Source organism: Nelumbo lutea, chromosome 7, assembly GCF_056320005.1.
Source record: "Nelumbo lutea isolate HS-2025 chromosome 7, American lotus-T2T, whole genome shotgun sequence".
NCBI lineage: Eukaryota > Viridiplantae > Streptophyta > Magnoliopsida > Proteales > Nelumbonaceae > Nelumbo > Nelumbo lutea.
Window position 1 is genome coordinate 49,740,109 of NC_142690.1, and position 16,724 is coordinate 49,756,832.

Here is a 16,724-nt window from a genome sequence, read left to right on the forward strand (position 1 = left end):
AAAAACAGCACAGAAAACCCTTACCTGATTGGGTCCTTCTCAGATTTGACTAGTCAAGTCTTTTCCCGAGAAACCCGAGAGGAGAGAAAAGATGTATTCAAGCTCCTCTTGTAGTCAGATCTGCTCTGATACCATCTAGAATAGAAAAGAAGGAAAAGAGAAGAAGAGAGCAGAGAAGAGAGAAAGATTTTCCAGTAAAGTAATAGGGGCGGCACCCCACTTGATGTATATATATTAGGGTGTTCAATTAAAGAGGGGATATTACAAGAATACCCCTGATTACAAATTAACAGAGGAAACACATAAAAAGGCCCACTAACAACCCACTAACGGCCCAATAACTGTCCTAATAACATTCCTAACAACAGAAGCAATCTGAAGTGTTTTCATTTGCAGATTCTCTCTCTTTTTAAGTTAAAAAGGTCAGCTATTGGTAACATTTGAATGTCTTGTAAAACTTGGATAACCTTCTGTGTTTATTTATTGGCCTTGAGAGAGGAGATATAAAATTCAAAAATGTTGTATGTTCACTTATATGAACCAAGCTGGACTGGAGACAATTTTAAGAGAATTAAAAAGGAATTGATGCTATTGGGGATTTATGTCTAAGGTTTGGGTCTGTGGGGTTACAATTAGGTCTTTGCAAGTAGATGAGGGTTTATCTGGGGTTAGAGTTGTGCATTTGATTAGGAAACTCTTTTAGGAATGAAATTCTCGAAGGACCCAGAAATCTATAGAGGGAGTAAACATTAATATCTTGATGGGGCTACACAATGTGGGGTAGCCTGTCCCCCATACCCATAACCCCCTCAACCCCGGTGGCAATGGGAGATTTAGACAACTTCTTAAAAATGTTTTAGAAGGATGTTTAGGCTTAGAGTGTAAGTAATTCCTGGTGGCGATGGACCATTTAGGCACTTACCTAGGTATTGTCTAGGCAATAAAATTCAACAAAAAACCTAAATTCTTGGTTGATTTCCTGATTTTTATTTCTGAAGAAGCACACAAATTGAAAAATAGCAAAGCTTTTTAGTTTATACTGAAAATAACAAATATCATTTACATGTTAAATCATCATATCCAAATTATGACAGCATTTTATTTCAATTAATTTAAATCTTCAAAAACAACATTGCACACACAAAGTATTTACTATAGCAATTGCATATCAGAAAAGGGCCATTACGCAATATTAGTCTAACTGGAAAGGGCTGCATGTCAAAAGAAGACTATTGACAAATAAAGAAATCTATAATATTTTAGTAAAAGATTTGGGAGGACACACAAAAAAGAGATGGAGCTCTCATTCTGTTTAACCTGTGGCAGTAATTGCCCTAATAGGCAAGAAAAAAAGAGCCCCTTGCTTATATCTTCTCTTTATCCCTCCTAGAAACTACTAGATCTATATTTCAACAATAAAACTCTAAAGCTTAACATCATCATCACCATTTTTTTGGAGGAGGTAAAGTATACTTCATTACTATAACAAAGAGAGGCCCCTTTACAACTAGATATTGTACACAGGAATTTATATCAGAACATGCAAAAAGAATTCCTATACGGCTATACCACCAACCCCCTGTGCTAACAAAAGGGTTCTAAACAAACAAAGAACTAGAATCTTTTCTCTTAAAACATTTGTTTACAGATATCCAAGAAATCAATTTGCCCCATATTTTCTGCCAAACATCCTAGTTGAGTTAGCAATATTCTTGAACACCCTCACATTTCTCTCCTGCTACAACCCCAGGAATCATTTGCCAATTGATTTTTCCTTAGCTATTGCAAATGCTAGACCTTCAAGAGCATTACTACCAAAGCAGGACAGCAACCTCTAACTGGAAAAAGCTTGAAAATTTAGCTCCAGATTTCATAGGTGAACCTGCAAAGAATCAGACAATCAGTAGAAGGTCCATTGATGTGAGGAGTCAACCAGAGCTCTCTTCAACAGGTTATCTTTAGTAAGGATCTTATCTAAGCAGCCCATACAAGAAAAACTTCCTTGGAAGGTATATCCTTACACCACACTATTAGTTGGGAACCCCATATTTTCTTGTTCTCCTCAGATCACACCTTTCTATCATCTTTGTTAGGATTTGAGTGCACTGCATGTTGTATAATTTTTGCAACAGTTCCAGCACTTGTTCCATTTTCCAATCATTAAGAGGCCTTCCAAACTTTCAAACACACCCATCATTAATGACCTGCAGGTAATTAGCCACCATAGCTTCCCTATCAATGGCTCTCTCAAACATGGTTGGGAACACTTCCCTTAGAGGACTATCTCCACACCAGCATCTTTCCCAATTTGACTCTAGTCCCATTACCTTTGTTTTTTTTTTTTTTTTATATCTTCTGAAGGGCTACACAACAGGGGGTAGCCCATCCCCGAACCCAGGTGCAGGTGGGATTTGATCCCAAGTCTCCACTACAACCTGCAGGGGACCTTACCAATCAGCTGGTTGGCAGTTGGCACCTTACTCTAGTCCCATTATGGAGTTTCTTAATGCCTTACACTGAACAACCATATAATTTATTGGCTTGTCCTGGTTCCCAACCCATATTTCTAGATTTATATTTAGCTTGAATAGCTCTCCTTTGCAATCCTCCACTCTTCTCCTCAAACCTGAAATACCACTCCTCTAATAGGGAAATGTTCAACTCCTTCATTCTTCTAATTCCCAATCTCTCTGTTCTTTTGTCTCTAAACACCAATTCCCAGTCCACTAGATGACTAGATGAATTTCTTCTCTTCTTTCCAGCCATGCCATAGAAATCTCTCATCCTTCTTTCAATCGTTGCTGCCATCTTGGCTGAGATGGGATACGTGGGTAGAAAATATATGGTTAAAAGAGGCCAACACATTCTTAACCATAACTAGCATCATCATCTAAGCCTTATCCCAACTATATGTGGTTGGCTACATTAATCCCGTTTCTTCCTTCTTTTCTGTTCAATGCCATGTCCATATGAAGTTTAACATAAGTAATATATATATATATATATGTATAGTATATGATAGGTTGTATTTTTTATGGCAAGTATATAATAGGTTTTATTAATCCACATATTAGTAAGATGCGCCCCCCAAATAATAGATAACATTACAATTAAGTACCTGCCGTGTATTTTTGTCACCTAGATGGATATCTCTTTTGTAAAAGCAATTCAATCTGTTGTTATAATTCACAAATTCATTAAATAGATCTGAGTGAAGGAGAACTTGTCAGATTTTGGGAAGATCTTTGCTGGGGAGAGTCATAATTGAAGCATAGGTTCTTAGGTTAAACTCCTTATCATCCTACAAAAAATATCCAATCTCCTTCATTTCTTTCTCATGCAATTCCTTTTGTTGGGATTTTGGATATAGGAGAGATGATGAGTTGGGGTCTCCTGCCAACAAAACATGTCCCAACACCCTACCAACGTGATCTGACACCGTGCATCTCACCTTGAGATTGGAACCCACCATGTATGAGATGTGCAGTGTCAGATCTTATTGGTAGGGTGTTGGAACATGTTTTGTTGGCAAGAGATCTGGACTTAAGAGATGAGAGTTCTTAGGGATCGTGAGATGTTGGAAGTCACCATGCTTCTTGAATCTCTTGAGGGTGTTTTCTTAGGTTTTAATGGGGTGGATGAAAGAGTATGGATTGTTGATCACCTTGGGCAGGTTTCTTGCGCTTTTCTAAACTTTTGTTTCTTCTTCTTATCTATATTTCTTGGTCTCCTTTGGCACGACATTTCTAGGTAAGGAAATTTGGTTGGGTCTTTTATGAACAGTGTTTGAAAACCTTTTTGCCGTTTTTCGTGCTGGGTGTACTCCTCCAGAGGATATAGACTCTATTTAGAACCTCTTTTTCTCCTTGTTTAAGAAGGGAAAGATTTTGTGGAGATGCACAAGAATAGCTATTAGTGGACAATAGAGATTAGAGTAACTCACTGGTTTTATTAATGTGGTAAAAGGAAAAAACTACATTGCTAATCTTGAAAAGGAAATACCATTATCACAATGTTTATGCAGTGTTCTAAAAGTGCAAGGCACAAAAAAGGTGCAGGGGTCAATTTGTGCTTGAGGCGCAAGGTGCAAGGCGAGGTGCACGCCTTTTTGATGCAAGGTGCAAAGAAAAAGCCAAAAAATTAAAAAAAATGTCAGAAAATTCAAAAAAAAGCCAAAAAATTCAAAAAATATTCAACATAATATAAATAAAAAATATAAACTAAAATTTTAAAATAATGTTTTGAAAAACCTATTATCTAAAATTAAAATACATAAACATAAGATGTAAAGCATATTCAAATGAAAATTTAAAAATAAAAGCAAACATATAAAACATTTTCAAGTTTGTAAAACCTCTAATTTCTTTTATCACTCAATTGCAGTACTTCATATAGCTAATGTAAATTACATTATGTAATGTAAAACATATTACATTCTTGATTCTACGAGCTGGCTTTGTGTCACGCCTCTCGAGGCAAGCCCAATCAAGTCAATGTTAGGCCTTAAATTCTTATTTTTCACACAAAAAATAATAATTTTATAGTTTTAATTGCTTTTTAAGAATACATTTTATTAGGATGAATGAATGGACAACATTACCAAATTGGGGGTTCTCAGAGCTTCGCTTGGGTTGGGCTGAGGCGCAAGACGCATGCCTAGGCACACCAGGCATGCGCCTTTTGAAAGGGCTGCACCTAGGATCTAGGCAAGGTGCATACCCTGAAATGTGCCTCGCCTGTGTGCTTAGGCGCGCCTTTTAAATCACTGTGTTAATGAGATGAAAGGACATGACTACAGCAGTACAAGGACATAACAAAGCATGTCACCCTCTTTATGCATGAAACATGCCTGTTCTGTGTAGTGAATGATGCATTTTCTATGGCATTTGATTTCTGATGCATTTCATTAATTTAATGGTATAACAATTTATTAATTTTTGTTTAAGAAATAACCTTTCATTGTTAGGTAATCAAAATAGATAAATCTGGCATGAAGAGGTCGTTATTTGTTTCATTCTAAAGCTAGACAAATTGGACCTTAATAAGATATATTACTTCTATAAATTAGTTGTGCTTATCTTTAATGCATATTTATTTGTTTACGAGTTGGATATAGTTGAATTGAGAACAGAAAAGTAATAAGACGATTTCTAAATAGATCAAAAGAGAAATACCCTATCTTTCTAGCTTTAGTCTGAAAAGGTTCAAATGAGAGAAAGTAGATTGAGATGGTTTGATCACTGCATAGAAGACCGTCTACAGAATTTGTTAGAAAAAGTGATATGTTGCAAGTTGAAGGGACTAAAAGAGGTAGGGACATACCAAAAAAAGACTTGTGTGGAAGTAATTAGAAATGATCCAAGTGCCCATGATTTAATGATGGCTATCAACACATTTTGTGTATAAATCCAAATACAAGAAAAGTGAAGACCAATTCAAATAAATTGATTTTTTTTTTATATATTTGAAATAAATGGGATACAAACTCTTTGGATTTGAATTCTCTTACAAAAGAGATAGAACCTCTGATTCTTTTTTGATGATGTATTTCTTGCAACTAGAAGATTTGGATTTGAGTTGAAGCCAAGGGTCAGGTGATGTGCTCCCGTACTTTAGAAAACGATGGAGATTGTTTCCTTTAATTAAGCTTTAAAAGCTTGATCAAGAGAAGGGTTCTTTAAGACTTGAAGAGTTAGATGCTTTGCTCTCAAGAAGATGGTGTATGTGCTTCCTTCTCCTTAAGAGCCTTCTTACTTGGCTTTTCTCTTTGACCCAAAAGTCCCCTCCCTCTTGATGGGAATCCTTATTTATAGATTTCTTGGTATCATCTCCTAGTCTTCTTGATTAAGGATTTAATTAATTCTCATTAACCCTTTTTAGAGAATGAAAGATTGTGCTTATCTTTAATGCATCTTTATTTGTTTACGAGTTGGATATAGTTGAATTGAGAATAGAAAAGTAATAAGACGATTTCTAAATAGATCAAAAGAGAAATACCCTATCTTTCCAGCTTTATTCTGAAAAAGGTTCAAATGAGAGAAAGTAGATTGAGATGGTTTGATCACTACATAGAAGACCGTCTACAGAATTTGTTAGAAAAAGTGATCTGTTGCAAGTTGAAGGGACTAAAAGAGCTAGGGACAGACCAAAAAAGACTTGTGTGGAAGTAATTAGAAATGATCTAAGTAATTTGATGATGTATTTCTTGCAACTAGAAGATTAGGATTTGAGTTGAAACCGATGGTCAGATGATGGTGTATGCGATTTACATAAGATTAGAAATGGAGATTGCTTCCTTCAATTGGACTTTGGAAGTTTGATAAGAGAAGGGTTCTTTAAGATTTCAAGAGTTGTTGCTTTGCTCTCAAGAAGATGGTGTATGTGATTTCTTCTCCTTAAGAGCCTTCTTACTTAGCTTTTATCTTTGACTCAAAAGTTCCCTCCCCCTTGATGGGAATCCTTATTTACAGATTTCTTGGTCTCATCTCTTAGTCCTCTTGATTAAGGATTTAATTAATTCTCATTAACCCTTTTCGGAGAATGAAAGATTGTAATTATTGTCATTTTTTAAGAGAATAATTTATCGTCCATTATTCTCTCTTCAATCATTAATAAATTTCCATCTATGAGAAGATGTGCCTTGATTGATTCTAGTTGCCATTTATAGAGAATGATTTTTAATCAACTATTCTCTATTTAATTATTGATTAGATTTCCATCTTTAGGACTTAAGATGGGTTCTAGTTGGATTTTTTTTTTATAAATCAATAAAATTTGTAATTCACATTTGAATTTGAATTTGAACTTAACTTCATAGTGGGTCTCACATGTACCATTTCATTGTGCTAATAGACTAACAAAAGTAAAGCCCAACTGTTAAGGCCCATACACATTTGAAAGTATAGGCATGGTTCAAATAGAACCCATACTAAGGTCCACAAACAAATTTGAGTTTATGGGATAAGGCCAATTTGGGGGCTCATAAAAATTTAATTGTTTACTTGGAACCAAACAGAATAGAACGGGGCGAGGCTTATATAACGATGATGATTTTCAAATGGACGGTCTTTCAACCTTCTTTTATTTTCTAAGACCATGGTACTTGGGAGTCATAACACTTGGGGACTTGGACTTTGTGTTGCAGTTTCTTAAAGCCCCAAAATACACTTATTTTATTTTCTAAGACCATCTTTTAACTTGGGTGGTGTTTGGAGAAAATGTCATTTCTCCATTGCTCTGATGCAATGGCGTGCCTCTAAAAAAAAAAAAAAACGGTAATATTTCTTTGTTTGGTTCCATTGCTAACCGTTATTAGCAACACCATCAGCCAACTTGGGTGGTTCTCAAAAAAAAAAAAACGGTAATTTTCTAAGACCATCTTTTCTGTGCCACCATCATCTAACAGTTATTAGCAACAACGATATTAGGTGTTTTCTCAGACCATGCCTTCCCAATTTCAAGGCATGGTTGTTTTTAGCTTTTTCTGACATGGTGCTGTTGTATTGCCATTTTTTGGGAAACGAGAATATGAAATTGGTCCCAAAAACCACTTTAGTTTTTTTTTTTTTTTTTTTTTTTTTAACCTGACTTTTATATGTTTCTCTCAAATTTCTCCCAATGAAGGATGGTAACAACTGACACCCTTTGTAGAAGTGCCGTTGATTGAGCATTTTATCTTCAATGCCTTGAACAAGCGGTTTATATCCAAATTCATTCTTGTAGAAGAAAGTTTGGGGTTTTTACAGATTTGATGTTGTTTTCAACATAATCATAAAGCATCCAATATTATTCTTAAAAACTAAAGAGTAGAAATTTATTTCTTCCGCAAATTTTACGAATTACAGAATGTAGTTTATTTTCTGCAATTTCTTAATTTTTAAAATTTCAGAAAATTTTCTGTAATTTCATATCTTTCTCTTATTCGTTTAATATGAACTAGTATGTGTGTGTTCTGCACGTGGCAATTTTAGGCGCTGATAATAATAGTAATAATATATTTCTAAAATTTCAGCATTTTTATATAATTGTGTATACAAATAATTTTTATTTATCACATTTATTATTGTTCAATATGACGAAGATGTTCCCAAATGGTTTCTACAAATTTTATTCATTTTTGTAATTTCTTTGCATTTTATCTTCTTTTATTTTTTATTATTAAATTATGACATCAAAAGTTTACACATTTACATTTAAAGAGTTAAACTATTGAACAACCATCAAGCATGAGAACATCTTCAATTTTAGCTTAGTTTTGAATTTTGTATTTCATTACTATCGTCAATTAAAACAATTCTTTTTCATCACACTTTTTTCTTTAATATGATTACTAAAATATTATCATCATTAAAGTATTAGAGATGAGCACAAGTTTCTCTCTTTCTCTCTCTCTCTCTCTCTCTCTCTCTCTTTCTCTCTCTCTCTCTCTCTATCTATCTATATATATATATATATATTGTTTGATATGATTAACATATAATATTAGATATGTCCCAAATGTGTTCTACAACTCTTTTTTGCATTTTTCATACTCCTTTGTGTTTTTTTTCTTTTTTATATTTTTTATTATTTAACTATGATATTCAGGGTTGACATATTTGTTTCAAAAGATTAAGTTATTCACCCTTACGAAATAAAAGAACAATTTAATTTTTGGGTCATTTTCATCATCAATAAAAACAATTATTGTTTATCACACTTATTTTTTATTTAATATAACTAATATAAAATAAGAGTAATTTTTTTTTATTTTTTTTCATTTTCTTGTGTTTTATCTTTTCAAAAATTTTTCTTTTTTTATTTCTAACATCAAAGGTTAAACTGTTGACCTACCACCAAATAGGATAATAATTTCATTTTTGGGCAAATTTTTAAATTTTCTTTTTTTCATTTCCAACATCAATAAAAACAAATATTGTTTAATATATGAAATCAACCACTAAAACAATAAAAACTAAGAGATGGAGTAGGAGAAGAAAAATTAGATGAGAAGAGAAGAGAGAAAAGGGAGAAGAATAAGAGGAGGGTTCAGTTGTTTGAGACTTTTTGTATATATTTTTCTCAATCAGTTGACCTATTATTTTATTATAAGTGTAAGAACAAATTATAAATATACCCCTACTTAGAAATGACATAAAACACAAGAAAGAAACAATAAAAGATCTATATGTCCTGCCACCTATCTAGGTGTTAACAAATAAATATAACCCATTCTTTTAACATACCCCCTCAAGTTGAAGCATGGATGTCATAAAGATCCAACATGTCACAAATATAACTCATTTGCATGCGACTTAATCCTTTGGTGAAAAGGTCTACTAGTTGGTTCTTTGATCTCACATATGGTATGATAAACTCCTTACTGGTGACTTTCCCTCTCACAAAATGATAGTCTACCTATATGTGTTTCTTTCTTTCATGAAACACTAGTGTAGAAGAGATAATAGTAGCTTGGTTATCACATAATAACCTTATAAGTTTAGGAACATTCACCCCAACTTCCTATAACAACTATTTCAGCCAAACGAGTTCACATGTAGTGTGAGCCATCGCTCTATATTCTACTTCACATTACTTTTAGCCACAATGTTTTTTTTAGTTTTCCATGTGATCAAATTTCCAACAAGAAAAGTGCAATATCTTGTGATGGACTGCTTATCTGTTACTGATCCTACCCAATTAGTATTATTGTACCCTTCTAGTGTCAGTTCACCCCCCTTTTTGACACCAGCCCCCATACCTAAGGCACTCCTCAAATAACGTAGCACTCTCATTACACCATCTTAATCACTAGTTCTTACTCTTAGGTTTTGGATAAGTTGGTGGAGTACTACACTAAAGGGGATATCTGGTCTAGTAATAGTAAGATAAAATTTTCCTATCAATCTCTAGTATCTACCTGGGTCTTCCAACAATTCCCCCACTATTTGTCATCTTAGTGATCAGATCAATAGGGGTCTCAACTGGTTTTGTCCCTAACAACCCAGTTTCCTCCAGTAAACCAACATGTTTCCATTCTTAGAAAGAAATTCCACGTTTAAACCTCGCCACTTCAATCCCCAAGCAATATTTAAATTGTCCCAAGTCTTTTGTTTGAAACTAGTGTTGTAGAAAAAGTTTTAAATCTTCAATTCCTTTGGTGTCACTCTTTGTAATAATGATATCATTGATATACACTGCAAGAATAATTTTACTATTTGAGGTGTCCCTCATGAAAATTGAGTGATCAACACTACATTGATGCAAACTTGTACTGCACTACTAAGCCTACCAAACCAAGCTTGAGGTGATTATTTTATGCCATAAGTTGTCCTTCCTCAACCTGCACACCCTCTCAACCTTTCCTTAAGCAACATATCTAAGAGGTTGCTCCATATAAACTTCTTTCTCAAGATCATCATGAAGGCATTATTGATATCAAGTTGGAGGTGGTACCATCCTCTAATGTAATAGATTGGGAGGTTGATGGGGGAGATAATGAAATGAACAAGTTTGGAGACCTTGCATATGGTCAAAGACTCTGGAATCTATGACCCAAGGTTTGGAAGAAGTAAGACAAGCCACACCTATTTTGGCAAGAGTGGTAGTGTTACTATAAGAAGAAGACAAACAAAGTTTTTCGTACTCTTTTCGTGTGATAGATATCATCTCCTTTTCCTTCCTGCCATTAGAGGTAGTAGTATCATCACTAACTCCGTAATCCTTTCCAATTGAAGAATGATTGGCCTAAGTAGATGGTGGACCATGTAAATCATATCGGCTCGAGAAAAGCTTGGCTCGGCTCGGTTTTAGCCGAGTTCGAGCCCAATTCAGTAGCTCGATTAATAAACGAGTTGAGCTCAAGCCTACTAGAGCTCGACTCGTGAGGCTCGCGAGCCGGCTCGAATATATATAATATATAATATATGTAATAATATATATATATAATAGAAATATTATAATTATTAAATTTTAAATATAAAATAAATTATATATATAATTTTTATTTTTATAAAATAATTTTATAATAAAATATATAGCAAATATTTTTATAAAATATAAAATGAGGCGAGCCGAGCCGAGCTCGAGCTTATAAACTTTTGACTTGAGCCGAGCTTGAGCTCAAGGTTTTGGCTCAAACTAAGCTCGAGCTTGAGCTTGAGCCTTATAGAATAGTCTCGAGCTGAGCTCGAGCTTGGTACTATTTGGCTCGATTCGGCTTGAATCCACCCCTAAAATCATAACAAAAATTCATTGTATGTCCCTTACATTCATAGTAACTGCACTCATGTACTCCACCACATCTACCACTACCTTGGCTACCTTCTCTACCACCACCACAACCACCTTGAACTCTATGATCCCTACCCCCTCACTACACCTCTACCATGTACTCCTCCATGAACTCCACCACCTCTACCATAGTTGTCAAGGCGCCTAGGTGAGCCTAGGAGACCACAGGGCTCTTAGTAGCCAAGGCGCCTAGGCGGGCACCTAGGCGATGGAATTTGAAACTATAAAATATATATCCCTACTCCTCAAGCTACATTATTCGGTTTTTATACTAACCAACATACCTGTATGATAGCTATTAGCAATAAAATCATTCGATTAAAACATAAAATGCCATATCTAGCATCTAGGCAAAAAAATGGGGGATTGTAGATAAGAAAAGAGTGAAAATAAGGGTTGTTTTGTTCACAACATAAGTAGTCCAAGAGGGTGATGTGGACTGTGTTTAAGGGGGTGGAGACCCTATTTTAGGCTAAAAAAAATGGAGGATTGTTAAGGAGGAGGAGGAGGAAGAGCAGGAGGCCCTATTTCATCCCGAAAGAAGAAGGAAGAAAACGTACCAAGAGGTCTTGAACTTCCTGTCATCGTTTTCTCTTCTCAGCTCTCATTTTCTCTTCTCTTTTATTAAAGTAAAAGAGATTTTCTTTAATAAAAAATGATAATATACAACATAGTTTATTGTAATAAGAAAAAACAAACCAATGAAGATGATATAATACATGTGCACATTAAAAAAATAGTATAGCATATATATGTGCGAATGCCTAATACAAAAACACCTAGGTGTTGGGCGGGGTGACGTCTAAAAATCACCTAGTCGCCTAGGCGTAGCCTTGAAACTATGGCCTCTACTCACTCAGACATGAGAGTATTTTTACCATGTGGATTGGAATTTCTAATACAAGAAAATAAACTTTTGAAAGGTGTTCCCTTTGGGCACGAACTCATTCAAATTCAACTCTTAATCCAAACAAAAAAAAGCTACATCAAGGTGTTCCCTTTGTTCCTATTGTACCTTTAAGTATGTAGATAGAGGTTGATATACATTCAATTCATTCCTCAAAATTTTAAGAGTAGCGTAATACTCCTCAACACTTCTATCATCTTGTTGAAGTGTAAAGTACTTTTGGTACAATTGGTATATCCTTGTCACATTCTCCTTCATTGAATATAGTTTTTTAGCATGATCCCGTATTTCTTTGGTAGTGCCTAAAAACATAAGGTTTATGCTAATATGGTTCTCCATATTATTAAACAATCAAGTCATAATCAGTGCATTCTCTTGCAACCATTTGTTATATCCATCAATACCACTTTTTGGCTTATGTATATTCCAACTTGCCTTTAGAAATAAGAAATTCCTCTACAAACTTTGACCAAGGAACGTAATTTTGACCATTCAGATGTCATCTATACTGTCATGTAATCATGTTGAAGCCATAGGATTGTAGCACCTTCACTTCGGTTCTAGAAGCAAACCTCACACAACCACCAACGAGGTTATTCAAATAATAGAAATTTAACATTAAAAAATAAAATATTATTTCAATATTTCAATAAATAGCTATTTGATTACATAGAAAAATATTTAATTATTTAAATATTTCAATAACTTAATATCTTAAATTCAAATAATGAATATTTTATATATTATTTAAATATTTTAAATAATGAAATATTTAGCATAACTATATATATATATATATATATATATATATATATATATATTACAACAAAGCGGTTAAGAAATTTTCTCCTTTTTTTTATTTTTTTTATTCCATGTCATTTTGTAAAGAACCAATGAGATGCACTCTAATTATCTCTAAAATTTCTCCTAAACTACCTCCCCCATTATCCCCCACTTTCTCCAAAATTATCTCTAATTCATATTTATCTTCTAAATTATCTCTATTTCCTATTTATTTATAAAATTATCTCTAATTTAGTAGAGGGTTTCTTTCCTAAATTATCTCTAATTCCTATTTATCCTCTCTCCTTTTTATCTATATCTATCTAAAAAAGTTTAGATTAAAAAACTTAAGAATTATTTAAATATTCTAACAAAATTATGTAATAAATTTAAAATATTTATTAAAAACACAAAAAAATTTCATATTTTTACAAAATATATCACAAAATTATGTACTAACAATTTAAATTATGTTTTTTTGGGATTACAAATTTAAATGTTTTTCAAATATTTAATAATATGTAATAGATTTAAATAAATAAAATTTAAATGACAAAATAAATATTTTATAGATTATTTAAGAATTTATCATAACTACATTTTAAATAATTAAAATAACAAAATTATGTAATAAATTTAAAACATTTCTTCAAAGTAGAAAAATAATTATAACATAATATCGAAATTAAGAATACTTTAATATATTACAAAATTAATAATGAAATTATGTAATAATAGTATAAATTATGATTTTATGGATAATTAAATTCAATAAATAATTAATATTTTAAAATTTTACATATTTTTTAAGTATTTAAATAACTAAATATTTTAAATAAAATTATTAAACATAACTAGATTTTAAACAGTTAAAGTATAGAAATTATGTGATAAATTTAAAAATTTTTGAAAAGTAGAAAAATGATTATAACATAATATTTAAATTAATAATAATTTAATATTTTTACATAATATTGTAAATAACTAATTTCACTTATATCAAGTAATAGTTCGAGAAGATAACTTTCAAAAAGACTAATATTTATTAATAATACTTTTAAACTCTTAATCTATATTTATTATATAATTATATATACTATGATTAATATTTATTGCATTTATGTAATTATTTATTGTTTTTTTTTGTGATAAATGTATTTTCATTGATTATGTATAGATTTATTTTGTTTTTTATTTAACAAAAACTTTCAATAATTATTGAAGATTAAACTACTATTATTGGAAATTTTAAATTTAATTTATTGTACTTATTGTATTTTTGTTATAACTCATTGAGTAATATTTATTGGAGATTAAACTATTATTTGTTTTGGTTTGGGTTGATTTTTTAGTTTTGTTAGTTGGTTATAAAGATTTAAACTTAAAAATTTAATTTAATTTTAAAAATTTTAGTGCAATTATTAAAAAATAAATCTAAAAATTAGATTTGTGATATAAAACATTTTAGACTAAGTATGGGGATTGAGGTCCCCGCCCTAACTTGACCCCGATTATATCTATCTATGTCTATCTATCTATCTATCTATTAAATGTTATCTATATAAATATACTATTATATTATTTATCTTATATCTATCAAACCATATTTAAAACATTAATTATAATTTATTTTTTATTTTAAATAAATTTATTTAAAAAATACTATTATCTATAAACATTTTGGGGATTTGGGTCCCCATGGGGAACCCATCCCCGTCGAGGATTGAGGATAGGGGCTAATTTCAGAATTGGGGTCGGGGACAGGGAATATGGACCCCCACCCTGAACTTGTCCCGTTGCCATTCATATACACCTTATAGTTTTACATATTTACTTAAACTTACCTTACAGTTTTCATTTTACTAAAACATCCCATATATTTTACAACTTATTTACTTAATCAACATTTCATTAAGAAGTGTTTGTTTTTCCATTAGGCCCATGATTTTTTATTCCAAAAATACCATTAACACTTTTTCTATATAGAAAACAAAATTGACCAAATATAGCCAACAAAGTGGTTGCCTGTATCTTATTAAGGGAAAATAGTATTTTTATTTTTATTTTCTTTTGATTAAATTTATTTAAATGAACATTAGGGTCAACGCTATCATTTTCTACTGTAATATAATGGAAGATTGATTAAACCCATTGCAAATTATAAGTGGTGTTTTAGTAAAGTGCTAACTATATGGTAGATTTTAGTAAATCCATGAAACTCTAAGGGGTATTTCAATAAATGACTTTCTATTATTTAGTTTTCGCTTAATAATTCCCATGCATTGCATGTGTCTCGCTAGTAATGTTTAAAAGTTTAAATGAAAGACTTACCTTTCGTATATACCTTGTCAAAAGTTTTCCAGTAGTTAGGGATGAGATAGAATGAAGTTTAAATGTTTTCCGTTGTATGGGCCTTCCCTTATGTTTCCTCTCCCTTTTAAAGCTTGAATTTGTTTTGTATTTATAGAAGAAGGGAGAGGAAGAGGTCTTGATCAAACCATAAGGCTTGGGCTTAAAGAAAACTTTTACAAGAGAATAGGTATGGATTTTTCAAAGAAAATTGTGATTAGTCAACTTTTCCTCTTTAGTGAAAGATTGTCTTTGATTTGGGGGTTGTTTTTATGGATTTTGTGCTTTCAATGAAAGCTTGGGGCGTGCCTATCATGGCAATCTCATATTTAGGGTTGTTAGTGGCAAAAAATGTAAATTTGATGTATTTTAAATGTAGTTTTGTCTTTTCTTAACTTTGGGGTATCTTTGAGTTTTTGGGTTTTATGGGTCTATTAGGTTCTATTTCATTGGTCCAAGTGTTATAATGGGTTAAGAATGGGTCCAAAATCATTTGAGGCTTTAGGTTGGGACAAATGACATGACAATTTAATCTGGTGTATCGAAGTGGTATCTTTCTAATTTAATGGTCAAATGGATGAATCTAGTCATGAAATTTGGTGTGCTGGATTTTTTTCGGTCTCTCAACATAGTGGTGATGTCTGATTAGTCAAATAGGGACAGGAATATTGAGATCTATGGCTGATAAGGTTAGATCATCGAGATTTGTTGAAATAGAATCTTTGTTTGATGAAGGGTCAAACGAGGGAACGTTTGGATGAAATTTGGTGGGTTAGCACTTTTAAACATCCTAATTCAGATGGAAGTGATGGATCTTTGATCAAAGGTGTAAATTAACCGATTTAGTTCAGATCATTGTCTTAACTTATGGTTTTTCAATCAACGAGAGGGCCCAAAATGGAATCTTACCTTTTTAATGGTCATATGGAGTTTTTGGTTGTGAAATTTGATGTTTTGGGTTTTTTTTGGTCTCTAAATACAATGGTAAGGTTTGATTGGTCATGAATTTGTGATGTCAGATGGTAATCTCTAGTTAATGTGATTTATTGAAATAGGATCTAGGCTTGATGGGGGGGAGGGTCAAATGAGGGGATGTTGATCTACAATTTGGTAGGTAGGCATGGATTAGGGTGATGAGTCAAGTGGATAGTTCTGGTCTGAGAAATATATGGTTGATCTTGATAATCATTTACGGGCCATCAGAATGAGATTATGGTATTTTTGCGGTTGGTTGTCATAGATTCCTGTTGGGATTGCTAATTGATTGTTTCCTAGTGATCTTGAGGTGATGAATATGTTGGATTTGATTTTAGAGGAGTTGGAATTTGAATATTACATAGATCGAGGCCATTAGAAAGGCAATAGGCATGATGAACAATGGATATTTGCAGTTTAGTCCTGAAAACTAATGTGT

At 32.4% G+C, this 16,724-nt stretch overlaps 1 protein-coding gene across 3 annotated transcripts in view; it reads left to right on the forward strand.

Annotated features, from left to right (window-relative positions):
• The window catches only part of LOC148846329 (pentatricopeptide repeat-containing protein At2g27800, mitochondrial-like), a 55,916-nt gene that overhangs the window by 34,962 nt on the left and 4,230 nt on the right, over window positions 1-16,724 (forward strand). For 2 of the 3 annotated variants that reach the window (XR_016102452.1, XR_016102460.1), the window contains one exon: window positions 5,565-5,889. The exons of the other annotated variant lie outside the window; for it this stretch is intronic. The gene's annotated coding sequence lies outside the window, so the exon portion shown is untranslated. Of the gene's footprint in view, window positions 1-5,564; window positions 5,890-16,724 lie in introns of those variants that run through there. 3 annotated transcript variants of the gene reach the window in all.